This window comes from Delphinus delphis, chromosome 15, assembly GCF_949987515.2.
Source record: "Delphinus delphis chromosome 15, mDelDel1.2, whole genome shotgun sequence".
In the NCBI taxonomy this organism is placed as follows: Eukaryota; Metazoa; Chordata; class Mammalia; order Artiodactyla; family Delphinidae; genus Delphinus; species Delphinus delphis.
This window is the reverse complement of record NC_082697.1, coordinates 24515800-24530763: the sequence shown is the minus strand read 5'-3', so window position 1 is coordinate 24530763 and position 14964 is coordinate 24515800. Positions and strand designations below refer to the sequence as shown.

General features: G+C 39.8%; 1 protein-coding gene across 1 annotated transcript in view; it reads left to right on the top strand.

Moving 5' to 3' along the window:
• ASIP (agouti signaling protein) overlaps window positions 1–14964 on the top strand; it is a 206795-nt gene that overhangs the window by 94335 nt on the left and 97496 nt on the right. The window contains exon 6 of the mRNA XM_060031035.1: window positions 10004–10167. The gene's annotated coding sequence lies outside the window, so the exon portion shown is untranslated. The remainder of the gene's footprint in view (window positions 1–10003; window positions 10168–14964) is intronic.

Below are 14964 nucleotides of genomic sequence, written 5' to 3'. Positions count from 1 at the left end.
CTTAACAGCATTATGCATCAAGAAAACACAAATTAGGGACTTCCCTGGTGTCACAGTGGTTAAGACTCCATGCTCCCAATTCAGGGGGCCCGGGTTCAATCCCTGGTCAGGGAACTAGATCCCACATTCATGCCACAACAAAAGAGATCTCGAGCATAACTAAGGAGCCCACCTTCTGCAACCAAGACCAGGTGCAAGCAAAATAAATAAATTGAAAAAAAAAAAGAATCCACTCTAATGGGAAACATTTCATTAAAAAAAGCACACACAGGATATACAGACTGCCAACAAACATATGAAAGAATGCTCAACATCATTAATCATTAGAGAAATGCAAATCAAAACTACAGTGAGATTGATATCTCACACCAGTCAGAATGGCCATCATCAAAAAATCTAGAAACAATAAATGCTGGAGAGGGTGTGGAGAAAAGGGAACACTCTTGCACTGCTGGTGGGGATGTGAATTGGTACAGCCACTATGGAGAACAGTATGGAGGTTCCTTAAAAAACTACAAATAGAACTACCATATGACCCAGCAATCCCACTACTGGGCATATACCCTGAGAAAACCATAATTCAAAAAGAGTCTTGTACCAAAATGTTCATTGCAGCTCTATTTACAATAGCCCGGAGATGGAAACAACCTAAGTGTCCATCATTGGATGAATGGATAAAGAAGATGTGGCACATATATACAATGGAATATTACTCAGCCATAAAAAGAAACGAAATTGAGCTATTTGTAATGAGATGGATAGACCTAGAGTCTGTCATACAGAGTGAAGTAAGTCAGAAAGAGAAAGACAAATACCGTATGCTAACACATATATATGGAATTTAAGAAAAAAAAATGTCATGAAGAACCTAGGGGTAAGACAGGAATAAAGGCACAGACCTACTAGAGAATGGACTTGAGGATATGGGGATGGGGAAGGGTGAGCTGTGACAAAGCAAGAGAGAGGCATGGACATATATACACTACCAAACGTAAGGTAGATAGCTAGTGGGAAGTAGCCACATAGCACAGGGAGATCACCTCGGTGCTTTGTGACTGCCTGGAGGGGTGGGATAGGGAGGGTGGGAGGGAGGGAGATGCAAGAGATATGGGAACATATGTATATGTATAACTGATTCACTTTGTTATAAAGCAGAAACTAACACACCATTGTAAAGCAATTATACCCCAATAAAGATGTTAAACACACACACACACACACACACACACACACACAGATTAAACCACAATGAGATACCACTTTACACCCACTAGAATAACAACAACAACAACAAAAGAAAAACTGTCACTGCCAAATGTTGGTGAGGATGGATGTGCAGCAAACAGAAATCTCACACATTGTTGATGGGAGTGTAAAAATGATTTAACCACTTTGGTAACGTCTGTCAGTTTCTCATTAAATTAAACACACACCTAACCCTACACACCTGCAATTCTACTTCTAGTTATTTACCCAAGAGAAATGAAGCCATATGTATATAAAAAGACTTGTACAAGGATATTCATAGCAGCTTTATTTATAGTGGACAACTCAAATGTTCATCAACAGGTGAATGGAGAAACAAACTGTGGTATATCCATTAAATGGAATCCTACTCAGAATTAAAAAGGAAGAAGTTTCTGATACAAACTGTGGATGAACCTCAAAAACATTATGCTAAATGACAGAAGCCAGGCACAGAAGAGTACATATTGTATGATTCCAATTATATAAAGTTCTAGAATAGGTGAAGCTAATCTGTGTGAAAGAAATCTAACAGTTATTATGAAGGAGGGTGGGGAATGATTGGGGAGGGGCTTGAGGAATCATTCTAGGGTGATTGAAGTGTTCTGTATCTGATAAGGTGTGAGTTATACTGGCATATGCAGTTTTCAAAACCACACTTTACACATGCAGATTGCATGTGTATATTGTGTATTGTATGATTATTGTATATTTCATTGTATGTTAATCATATCTCCACTTTTTTAAAAAGGAAAAAAATAGATTATGTCACTACCCTGTTTAAAACGTTTTGCTTCCTGTTGCTAAGATCCAAACTCTTTACTGTGGCTGACAAGGCCCTGAATGATCTAGTCTCTACCTGTCTTTGCAGCCTCATCTCCCATTCTCTCCTTCTTGTTCACTATGCTCTAGCCAGGTTGGTCTCCCTCCTGCTCTTCAAACATGTCAAGCCCTTCCTGCCTCAGGATCTTAGTACTTGCAGTTTCCTCTGTTTAGAACACTCTTTTCCCAGCTCTTTGCATAACTGGTTCATTCTCATTCTTCAAGTCTTATCTCAACATCACCCCCTTAGAGAACCCTTTCCTGACCACCCTGTCTAATGTAATCCCCTTCCAGTTACTCTTTGGTATTATCCTAATCATTTTCTTTTTAGCACTCTCATTTTTTGCTATGATTCTGTTTTTCATTTTTCAGTTGTTTGTTCTTCATCTCCCTCCACTTCCATTGTTTTCATTGTTCAATACTGTATTCCCATTGCCTAGCAAGGAGTCTGGCACATAGCAGGTACTTAATAAATATTTGTTGAATGAATGAGTAAATTGTCCTCTAAGGGTAGAAAAAATGAGAAGATAATTCTTCACTAAATACAGAAAACAAAATTGAGGAACATGTGTTTCCATCCAATTTGCCTAAAGAGGTATTCAAGAATTTCTTGGAATAATCTGGTACATCCACTGGGAAAAATTATTAAGGGAAAAAAACATGGTTTAAAACTGTTAAAGGTTTTTGTTGTTGTTGGTTTTTTGGGGGGTTTTTTGCGGTATGCGGGCCTCTCACTGTTGTGGCCTCTCCAGTTGCGGAGCACAGGCTCCGACGCGCAGGCTCAGCAGCCATGGTTCACGGGCCTAGCCACTCTGCGGCATGTGGAATCTTCACGGGATGGGGCACAAACCCGTGTCCCCTGCATCAACAGGCGGACTCTCAACCACTGCGCCACCAGGGAAGCCCTAAACTGTTAAAGTTTAATTATAATACACTGATAAATTAAATTCAGATAAAATTTTTTTTTCTTTTTTTTTTTTTACATCTTTATTGGAGTATAATTGCTTTACAATGGTGTGTTAGTTTCTGCTTTACAACAAAGTGAATCAGTTATACATATACATATTTTCCCATATCTCTTCCCTCTTGCGTCTCCCTCCCTCCCACCCTCCCTATCCCACCCCTCTAGGTGGTCACAAAGCACCAAGCTGATATCCCTGTGCTACACACCTGTGGCTGCTTCCCACTAGCTATCTATTTTACGTTTGGTAGTGTATATATGTCCATGCCACTCTCTCGCTTTGTCACAGCTTACCCTTCCCCCTCCCCATATCCTCAAGTCCATTCTCTAGTGGATCTGTGTCTTTATTCCTGTCTTACCCCTAGGTTCTTCATGACATTTTTTTTTCTTAAATTCCATATATATGTGTTAGCATATGGTATTTGTCTTTCTCTTTCTGACTTACTTCACTCTGTATGACAAACTCTAGGTCTATCCACCTCATTACCAATAGCTCAACTTCATTTCTTTTTATGGCTGAGTAGTATTCCATTGTATATATGTGCCACATCTTCTTTATCCATTCATCCGATGATGGACACTTAGGTTGTTTCCATCTCTGGGTTATTGTAAATAGAGCTGCAACGAACATTTTGGTACAAGACTCTTTTTGAATTATGGTTTTCTCAGGGTATATGCCCAGTAGTGGGATTGCTGGGTCATATGGTAGTTCTATTTGTAGTTTTTTAAGGAACCTCCATACTGTTCTCCATAGTGGCTGTACCAATTCACATCCCCACCAGCAGTGCAAGAGTGTTCCCTTTTCTCCACACCCTCTCCAGCATTTATTGTTTCTAGATTTTTTGAGGATGGCTATTCTGACTGGTGTGAGATGATATCTCATTGTAGTTTTGATTTGCATTTCTCTAATGATTAATGATGTTGAGCATTCTATCATGTGTTTGTTGGCAGTCTGTATATATTCTTTGGAGAAATGTCTATTTAGGTCTTCTGCCCATTTTTGGATTGGGTTGTTTGTTTTTTTGTTATTGAGCTGCATGAGCTGCTTATAAATTTTGGAGATCAATCCTTTGTCAGTTGCTTCATTTGCAAATATTTTCTCCCATTCTGAGGGTTGTATTTTGGTCTTGTTTATGGTTTCCTTTGCTGTGCAAAAGCTTTGAAGTTTCATTAGGTCCCATTTGTTTATTTTTGTTTTTATTTCCATTTCTCTAGGAGGTGGGTCAAAAAGGATCTTGCTGTGATTTATGTCACAGAGTGTTCTGCCTATGTTTTCCTCTAAGAGTTTGATTGTTTCTGGCCTTACATTTAGGTCTTTAATCCACTTTGAGCTTATTTTTGTGTAAGGTGTTAAGGAGCGATCTAATCTCATACTTTTACATGTAGCTGTCCAGTTTTCCCAGCACCACTTATTGAAGAGGCTGTTCTTTCTCCACTGTACATTCCTGCCTCCTTTATCAAAGATAAGGTGACCATATGTGCGTGGGTTTATCTCTGGTCTTTCTATCCTGTTCCATTGATCTATCTTTCTGTTTTTGTGCCAGTACCATACTGTCTTGATTACTGTAGCTTTGTATTATAGTCTGAAGTCCGGGAGCCTGATTCCTCCAGCTCCATTTTTCATTCTCAAGATTGCTTTGGCTATTGGGGATCTTTTGTATTTCCATACAAATTGTGAAATTTTTTGTTCTAGTTCTGTGAAAAATGCCAGTGGTAGTTTGATAGGGATTGCATTGAATCTGTAGATTGCTTTGGGTAGTAGAGTCATTTTCACAATGTTCATTCTTCCAATCCAAGAACATGGTATATCTCTCCATCTATTTGTATCATCTTTAATTTCTTTCATCAGTGTCTTATAGTTTTCTGCATACAGGTCTTTTGTCTCCTTAGGTAGGTTTATTCCTAGATATTTTATTCTTTTTGTTGCAGTGGTAAATAGGAGTGTTTTCTTGATTTCACTTTCAGATTTTTCATCATTAGTGTATAGGAATGCCAGAGATTTCTGTGCATTAATTTTGTATCCTGCTACTTTACCGAATTCATTGATTAGCTCTAGTAGTTTTCTGGTAACATCTTTAGGATTCTCTATGTAGAGTATCATGTCATCTGCAAACAGTGACAGCTTTACTTCTTCTTTTCTGATTTGGATTCCTTTTATTTCCTTTTCTTCTCTGCTTGCTGTGGCTAAAACTTGCAAAACTATGTTGAATAAGAGTGGTGAGAGTGGGCAGCCTTGTCTTGTTCTTGATCTTAGTGAAAATGCTTTCAGTTTTTCACCATTGAGGACGATGTTGGCTGTGGGTTTGTCATATATGGCCTTTATTACGTTGAGAAAAGTTCCCTCTATGCCTACTTTCTGCAGGGTTTTTTATCATGAATGGGTGTTGAATTTTGTCAAAAGCTTTCTCTGCATCTATTGAGATTATTATATTGTTTTTCTCCTTCAATTTGTTAATATGGTGTATCACGTTGATTGATTTGCATATATTGAAGAATCGTTGCATTCCTGGAATAAACCCCACTTGTTCGTGGTGTATGATCCTTTTAATGTGCTGTTGGATTCTGTTTGCTAGTATTTTGCTGGGGATTTTTGCATCTATGTTCCTCAGTGATATTGGCCTGTAGTTTTCTTTCTTTGTGACATACTTGTCTGGTTTTGGTATCAAGGTGATGGTGGCCTCGTAGAATGAGTTTGGGAGTGTTCCTCCCTCTGCTATATTCTGGAAGAGTTTGAGAAGGATAGGTGTTAGCTCTTCTCTAAATGTTTGATAGAATTCGCCTGTGAAGCCATCTGGTCCTGGGCTTTTGTTTGTTGGAAGATTTTTAATCACAGTTTCAATTTCAGTGCTTGTGATTGGTCTGTTCATATTTTCTATTTCTTCCAGATTCAGTCTTGGCAGGTTGTGTATTTCTAAGAATTTGTCCATTTCTTCCAGGTTGTCCATTTTATTGGCATAGAGTTGCTTGTAGTAATCTCTCATGATCTTTTGTATTTCTGCAGTGTCAGTTGTTACTTCTTCATTTTCATTTCTAATTCTATTGATTTGAGTCTTCTCCATTTTTTTCTTGATGAGTCTGGCTAATGGTTTATCAATTTTGTTTATCTTCTCAAAGAACCAGCTTTTAGTTTTATTGATCTTTGCTATTGTTTCCTTCATTTCTTTTTCATTTATTTCTGATCTGATTTTTATTATTTCTTTCCTTCTGCTAACTTTGGGTTTTTTTGGTTCTTCTTTCTCTAATCGCTTTAAGTGCAAGTTTACGTTGTTTATTCGAGATGTTTCCTGTTTCTTAAGGTAGAATTGTATTGCTATAAACTTCCCTCTTAGAACTGCTTTTGCTGCATCCCATAGGTTTTGGGTCATCGTGTCTCCATTGTCATTTGTTTCTAGGTAGTTTTTGATTTCCTCTTTGATTTCTTCAGTGATCACTTCGTTATTAAGTAGTGTATTGTTTAGCCTCCATGTGTTTGTATTTTTTACAGATCTTTTCCTGTAATTGATATCTAGTCTCATAGCATTGTGGTCGGAAAAGATACTTGATACAATTTCAGTTTTCTTAAATTTACCAAGACTTGATTTGTGACCCAAGATATGATCTATCCTGGAGAATGTTCCTTTAGCACTTGAGAAAAATGTGTATTCTGTTGTTTTTGGGTGGAATGTCCTATAAATATCAATTAAGTCCATCTTGTTTAATGTATCATTTAAAGCTTGTGTTTCCTTATTTATTTTCATTTTGGATGATCTGTCCTTTGGTGAAATTGGGGTGTTAAAGTCCCCTACTATGAATGTGTTACTGTTGATTTCCCCTTTTATGGCTGTTAGTGTTTGCCTTATGTATTGAGGTGCTCCTATGTTGGGTGCATAAATATTTACAATTGTTATATCTTCTTCTTGGATCGATCCCTTGATCATTATATAGTGTCCTTCTTTGTCTCTTCTAATAGTCTTTATTTTAAAGTCTATTTTGTCTGATATGAGAATTGCTACTCCAGCTTTCTTTTGGTTTCCATTTGCATGGAATATCTTTTTCCATCCCCTTACTTTCAGTCTGTATGTGTCTCTAGGTCTGAAGTGGGTCTCTTGTAGACAGCATATATATGGGTCTTGTTTTTGTATCCATTCAGCCAATGTGTGTCTTTTGGTGGGAGAATTTAGTCCATTTACATTTAAGGTAGTTATCGATATGGATGTTCCTATTCCCATTTTTTAAATTGTTTTGGGTTTGCTATTATAGGTCTTTTCCTTCTCTTGTGTTTCCTGCCTAGAGCAGTTTCTTTAGCATTTGTTGTAAAGCTGGTTTGGTGGTGCTGAACTCTCTCAGCTTTTGCTTGTCTGTAAAGGTTTTAATTTCTCCATCAAATCTGAATGAGATCCTTGCTGGGTAGAGTAATCTTGGTTGCAGGTTTTTCTCCTTCATCACTTTAAATATGTCCTGCCAGTCCCTTCTGGCTTGCAGAGTTTCTGCTGAAAGATCAGCTGTTAACCTTACGGGGATTCCCTTGTGTGTTATTTGTTGTTTTTCCCTTGCTGCTTTTAATATGTTTTCTTTGTATTTAATTTTTGACAGTTTGATTAATATGTGTCTTGGCGTATTTCTCCTTGGATTTATCCTGTATGGGACTCTCTGTGCTTCCTGGAGTTGATTAACTATTTCCTTTCTCATATTAGGGAAGTTTTCAACTATAATCTCTTCAAATATTTTCTCAGTCCCTTTCTTTTTCTCTTCTTCTTCTGGAACCCCTATAATTCAAATGTTGGTGCATTTAATATTGTCCCAGAGGTCTCTGAGAGTGTCCTCAATTCTTTTCATTCTTTTTTCTTTATTCTGCTCTGCAGCAGTTATTTCCACTATTTTATCTTCCAGGTCACTTATCTGTTCTTCTGCCTCAGTTATTCTGCTATTGATCCCATCTAGAGTATTTTTAATTTCATTTATTGTGTTGTTCATCATTGCTTGTTTCATCTTTAGTTCTTCTAGGTCCTTGTTAAATGTTTCTTGCATTTTGTCTATTCTATTTCCAAGATTTTGTATCATCTTTACTATCGTTACTCTGATTTCTTTCTCAGGTAGACTGCCTATTTCCTCTTCATTTGTTAGGTCTGGTGGGTTTTTATCTTGCTTCTTCATCTGCTGTGTGTTTTTCTGTCTTCTCATTTTACTTATCTTACTGTGTTTGGGCTCTCCTTTTTGCAGGCTGCAGGTTCGTAGTTCCTGTTGTTTTTGGTGTGTGTCCCCAGTGGCTAAGGTTGGTTCAGTGGGTTGTGTAGGCTTCCTGGTGGAGGGGACCAGTGCCTGTGTTCTGGTGGATGAGGCTGGATCTTGTCTTTCTGGTGGGCAGGTCCACGTCTGGTGGTGTGTTTTGGGGTGTCTGTGGACTTATTATGATTTTAGGCAGCCTCTCTGCTAATGGGTGGGGCTGTGTTCCTGTCTTGCTAGTTGTTTGGCATAGGGTGTCCAGCACTGTAGCTTGCTGGTCGTTGAGTGAAGCTGGGTGCTGGTGTTGATATGGAGATCTCTGGGAGATTTTCGCCATTTGATATTATGTGGAACTGGGAGGTCTCTTGTGGACCAGTGTCCTGAAGTTGGCTCTCCCACCTCAGAGGCACAGCACTGACTCCTGGCTGCAGCACCAAGAGCCTTTCATCCACATGGCTCAGAATAAAAGGGAGAAAAAGTAGAAAGAAAGAAAGAAAGAAAGGAAGAAAGGAAGAAAGGAAGGAAGGAAGGAAGGAAGGAAGGAAGGAAAGAAGAAAGAAAGAAAGGAAGAAGATAAAATAAGATAAAATAAAGTTATTAAAATAAAAAATAATTATTAAGAAAAAAAAAAAAACAGACAGATAGAACCCTAGGGCAAATGGTGGAAGCAAAGCTATACAGACAAAATCTCACACAGAAGCATACACAATACACGCTCACAAAAAGAGGAAAAGGGGAAAAAATAATAAATCTTGCTCTCAAAGTCCACCTCCTCAATTTGGGATGATTCGTTGTCTATTCATGTATTCCACAGATGCAGGGTACATCAAGTTGATTGTGGAGCTTTAATCCGCTGCTTCTGAGGCTGCTGGGAGGGATTTCCCTTTCTCTTCTTTGTTCTCACAGCTCCCAGGGCTCAGCTTTGGATGTGGCCCCGCCTCTGCGTGTAGGTCGCCAGAGGGCGTCAGTACAGATATTTCTCACTCCACATATCTGAGATTCACTTGGTACATTAATTCATTAATGACTCCTCCTGCTGGTGTTGGGGGGGTCTCCTGCAGAGGCGGGGGGTGGCTGTGGCTCACGGTGGGGACAAGGACACTGACAGCAGAAGTTCTGGGAAGTACTCCTTGGCGTGAGCCCTCCCAGAGTCTCCAGATAAAATTTAATCGAAATTTGGAATATAAAATTAGAAGATGTTAACAATGTGTTCAAACTTGAAAAAAGTGAATATCTTGGGAAATAACAAAATGTCGTCTTGCAGGACCAAGAAGTCATCTACAATAACCAATATTGCAAAAGTCAGGAGTCATGAATTTATCAGGAATATCTTATATTTGTATTAATCACTTGATCCTCCTAGTCATTTGATAGACAAGCCAGAGCTCACATATAGGACGTCTCTGAATCCCCTCGCCCCAAAAAAACCGAGTTGCCAGCGTTGATGAAAATGTGAAATAGCCTGATATGTTGTAAAGAGCACTGGGTAAGAAATCAAAAGCCCCCAAGTATAGTTCACAATTCTTCCACTAACTAGCTGAGTAAATCACTTAATTGCTCTGGGCTGAGGGGTTTTTAATATGTAAAATAAAAGAGATGTACTAAATTGTCTCCAAGAGCTCTTCCCATAATAAAGTTCTTCAAGGTGGAAATGGAAATAAAATTGGAGATGCATTGCCTAGTAAAGGTGTCCCATGTCCAACATGGTCATATGTGCTCAAGGTTTGAAAATAGAAAGTATTTAGCATGCTTATTTATCTCATTTTTTCTTAGAGAAGGAACAAAGCCTCTCTGAAGTATCTTCCACCAGGGGAATATCTCCACTGATGTCTAGAAAGCTCTTTGGTTGGTGAAGGAAATGACACCATGGACTCCAGAATACTGTCAGGACAGCTTTCAAATCCAATGGGATGACTATACAGGCTAGTAAAAGAAAGGTAACTTACAAAGGGAAGAAAATTCTTTTGTGTGCATCACACTCTGTACTAATTACTTTATATAGCTATCTCATTTACTCTTTACTTATGATATGTTTACTATTCCCATTTTTTAAATATAAATGTTTAGATAGAGGAGAAATTGAGGTTCACAGAATATAAGTGATTTGGAAGCCCATACCCTTTCCGCATTCTATCCCATCTCTGTCCAGAGAGTTAAATTCTTCCGTGGAACTTTCTTATTCCTTCCACAGAAGTTTCCTTGACCATCCTGACCCAAGGTGATTTCTTCTTCTTCAGAGATTCTCTGGTGCATATTACCTATACTACCAACTTTACACCTATAACTTTATGCAACGTTGGTTATATTTGACACATTTATTAATCAGTAAGTATTTATTAAACAGCCACCATGGAACTCCACTAGGCAGGGGGATACACAAACGAATAAGACACAGTCTATGCCCTCAGGAGTTAAAGTTTAGTGGAGGAGACAACCTCATCAGCAGTCTATTAACACCCCGATCCATTCTAAGATTAAATCACTTTCTCTACTCCTCTCTCCTCCAGTTCAGAACACTTCCATTTCAGCTCTCAGTCAAAAACAAAACAAAACAAACAAACAAACATACTAATGATGAGCTGGAAAGTAACAAAACTATGCCTTAAGGGAAAGGGGAATTTTAATTAATGAATTAACAGTAGCAAATACTCTATAAACATCGAGGACAAAACAAAGAGGAGGTAATAATTGACTGAGAAAGTTAAATTCTAAGCAATAGCACTCTTCCCAGGCAGCACAGAATGACTGGTAACACACTGCTGTCTTCCTAACACATCCCGGGGGTCGGGGGGTGGTGGTGGGGTTGGTGGTGGTCGGGGGTGGGGGTGGTGGTGGGGTTGGTGGTGGTTATCTCTTGCTGGTAACTAGGCATGGCTTCAGGAACAAGACTATCTATTCCAGCCACTGTTCTAGCCAGTTACACTACTAACAACATATTTCTAAGATAGTCTTCTTGAGTGAAATGACTGTTTTCTAACAGATGGCGAAAGTCCACAGATAAAAGTTACGTGGTACATAGAGCAAAGTCTGGTACATAGAAAAGATTCTGCTCAGCTTTGGTTTCTTCCTGGTTATTTTAGTCAGTCTAGATCTTGTGCTCTAGCAGTGTTAAGTTACTTTCTTTTTCTTCAGTGTCATACTCTGGGATACTGAGTTAATTTAATCCAATTTAATGAGCACTTTCAATATGCAATATGGTTGGTACTTAAGGGAAATAAACATGAATAAGAGGATTCCTGCTGCAAAGAGTTGGGAGTTGTGCAAATAATTATCTAGACTATGGACCTGGTAATGTCATGTTCTGTGACAAGTACTTCTGCTCTTGAGAGCCATATACAAAATCCAGATATATGGCCTAGCACATTCTACCCCATAGTGTAAGATTAAATTACTGTCATCTCCAAGGTTCTGGGCTGCAGTATGTTAATGAGGAGTCCTGGTCTTGCTTACTAACAGGCTTTTCCCAGAAATGAACTTGCAAGCATTCTCTGAAGTGGAGCTGAATTCAGACAGAGGATCTATTGGTCTTACCAGTGTAACCTAGGATCTGAGAAAGAGAGACCAATCCCTGTGACTTCCTATTACCCAACATCTTTCCTAGAGGTACCCTAGAGGTACCAACCCAAGCCTCACCCCGCCTACTAAGCAAGAGGTGAGGCAGGTGAATAGATTCCCTTTAAAATGTAAAGGGTAGGGTTAAGGGACTGAAATTCATTGAGCATCTACCATGTGTTACACAAAAATCTCATTTATAAGTTTATATTAACACTCTGGAGTATCATTGCTCCCATTTTACATCTGAGGAAACTGAGGCCCAAAGAGGTTAAATAACTTGCCCAAGGTCACATCGCTTGTAAGTGGTGTTGATTCAACTTCGAGAATGGCACTGGATGGAGACCTAGTTCAGAAATCTGCTGGATCCTGGCTGTACCAGGGACCTATCATGGCTAAGTGATATTTCAAATTATCAAACTGCTCCAAAGCCATGGACAGGAGGCCCCCACACAGCACGATCAACTCCAAGAAGACCTAGACAATACCTGAAATTCAATTTCACTAAATCCCTTTGGTCTCCAAAATTCAGTTTTTTGCACCTTAATTTCAAGGTGACTCCAGATTAGAAACGTGAGAGCTCAGTTGCCATAAAGCAAAAGAACTCACACCAGGGAAACTCCTGCTGAGTTGGCAACACTCTGGGAGGTGGAGATCCTTGAGGCAGAGGAAGCCAGGGAGCAGGAGAATATAGAAGCCCCGTAGCCCTGAAAGAACTGAAGATCCGGGAGGCCAGGCAAAAATGGATCAGAGGGGTGGCCCCACAGCTGATGGTCATTAACAGCTCAGGGCTGCATAAAAAGCAGTGGGAAGGCAGGGGATGGTTTCTGTCAGGCTGCCAAAGTTGAACCAAATCCTGGAGCCCCAGTTCACTGACCCTTCCCACTCAGCAATTTCCACAGGTAAGTCCAAAGGCGAAGTGCTTCAGGAATCTGACAATTTAATTCTGCTTTCCTGATATAAGGATATCATCACCAAAACTAGAAAGAAAATGGGCCAGTGATTATGACATGATTTTTTAATGAGGTCAACTTTCATTTTTCTGTAGGGAGCTTGCCAGGAATTCTCTAAAACAATAGACAACCCCCAAATCATTTATATTTAACTTTGGGATTTGGAGTGGCACTTGACATCAGGTTCCTGAGTATGTTTAACCTGGGTTGAAAATAAAAATTGGTAGTCTTTGGGAATGTACAGATTGGTGAATGAGGCACAAAGGGGAACCAACTGTTCATTTAGACGTTGTCATTGATAATCCACAAATGGGGAGGGGAGTTATAAATGAATAATTCTAGCCACCATCAGAAGCTGGTTCTTTGTTAGAATTTGGGCACAGAGCCTCAGCATGAAACTAGGCTGGGGAGAATGATTCATTAGCCTGAAGACTTCTGAAATCTTTTCCACAGCAAGTTTATACCCTTTCGGAGAGGAATTTATTTTCAATCTTTGTTTTCCTTTGGCCTCTAAAGTTCCTTCTCAGAGAAAAAGTCAATTCCCTGCTCTGGACTAGGGCAAAGTACTTGAGGTTTGCCCGTTTCATCCCTGTCCACAGGCCTAGTAACTTTAAGATGGACTTCCTCAGGGTTGCAGGTCTACTGATGGTGTTTTCATTTATCTCTTAGGAGGGCCCTGAATTTTCCAAACTGCCTTTGAGAGACTCATATTTTATTTTATAAATAGTAGTTAGTACAGACTTTATGTATCCATCACTCATATCATCTGTGCAAAATCAAGAAAATATACTCTAGTGGATACAAACTTAGAGTACCAGGCGCTTAGATAGGAGAGGTAACGGAAGTCCCTCGATGGTTTGTTTTCAGTGCAAGATGTACCTGGAGCACATCACTTACTGTAAATGACCTTTACAAGGGGAAGTTACTTTGGAGTGGTTTCACCACATGAAAATGAGACAGGACCATCACAAGTATAAATAAAATCGCTTATCAAAAGCCATATCCTCAAGTCTAAAAGAGGAGGAAGAACTATTCTTTGCAAGGTTCAAACCTCAGAACAGATTCTACTCTGCTGGCGTGTGGCATTTCCGCATCCTGCTTAGACTATCCATCTGCCTCTGCGATACAGACCTTCTTACAGGCCCAGGCCAGCCTTAATGCCTCCTGCTGACCACAGGCATTCAGGGAGAAGAAAATTCTGTTGCTGCCTTATTTCTGTCTCTGGAAAGGATGCCTCTCCTCCTAGCCTGCGGCCCTTGGTCAGGCGGGACTAATGGACTGCTGTCTTCGGGACCCACAGAGGCAGGCAGGCAGGCTCCTGTCAGCTCTGCCACTGCTCCTCCACAGCCCTTCCAACGCAGGCCACAGGCCGGCCAAGGTCTTCACCAGAAGTCTAGGCAAGAATTTCAAGTCCTTTTAAGAATTCATACTGGGTCACGCTAACCTAGGGTTCTCAGTCAACAGCTGGGAATATCCTCTGTGAAGGATATAAGGGGGGGACTGCTGGCTCCCACCTCCTGCTCATTCAGTGGGTTGGATCTATTGCAGTCTTGGCATCAGCACAATCACACCTGCCTTTACCAGTTAGTTTACAGAACACCTCAGATGAGAGTTGAGTAAGATAAGAGATATAAAAGCAATTGGTAAACTCCAAAGTCCCAGAAAAATGTACAAGACAATATGACCAAAGCTTTCCTAACCCATTCCAGAGTTTAGTCCTTGGATTTCTGTCCTTTTCTCTATTCCCATTCTCCCTGGGTGACCTCATCTGTTCCCCTGGTTTTAATTATAACTTATATGCCAGTAACACCCAAGTCTGCATGTCTAGCTTAAATCTCTCCCCAGAACTTTAGTTTTTATTTCTAATAGATTCCTAGATAACTATTTCAGTGTATCCCACAGATATGGTAGAGTAAACGGAACTCACCCGCTTCTTCACTCAGCCCTTCTCTTCCTTCGGAATTTAGCATTTAATTGGTGATACCATCAGCCACATAGTCACCTGAGCTAGACGCTAGAGAGCCTTCCTTGATTTTTGCTTTGCCCTCATCCCTTTGCATCCAAGGCCCTTAGGTCTGTTGCTTCTCTCCCAAACTTACTAATTCAGGTGCTCATTTGTCTTTCCCCTGTATTATTCTGCTTTAACCTTGATTATTTTCTCTGGTCTTCTTGTTTCCCGATATGTCACATCAATCCACCCTCCATACCTCTGCTAGCACAATATTTGTA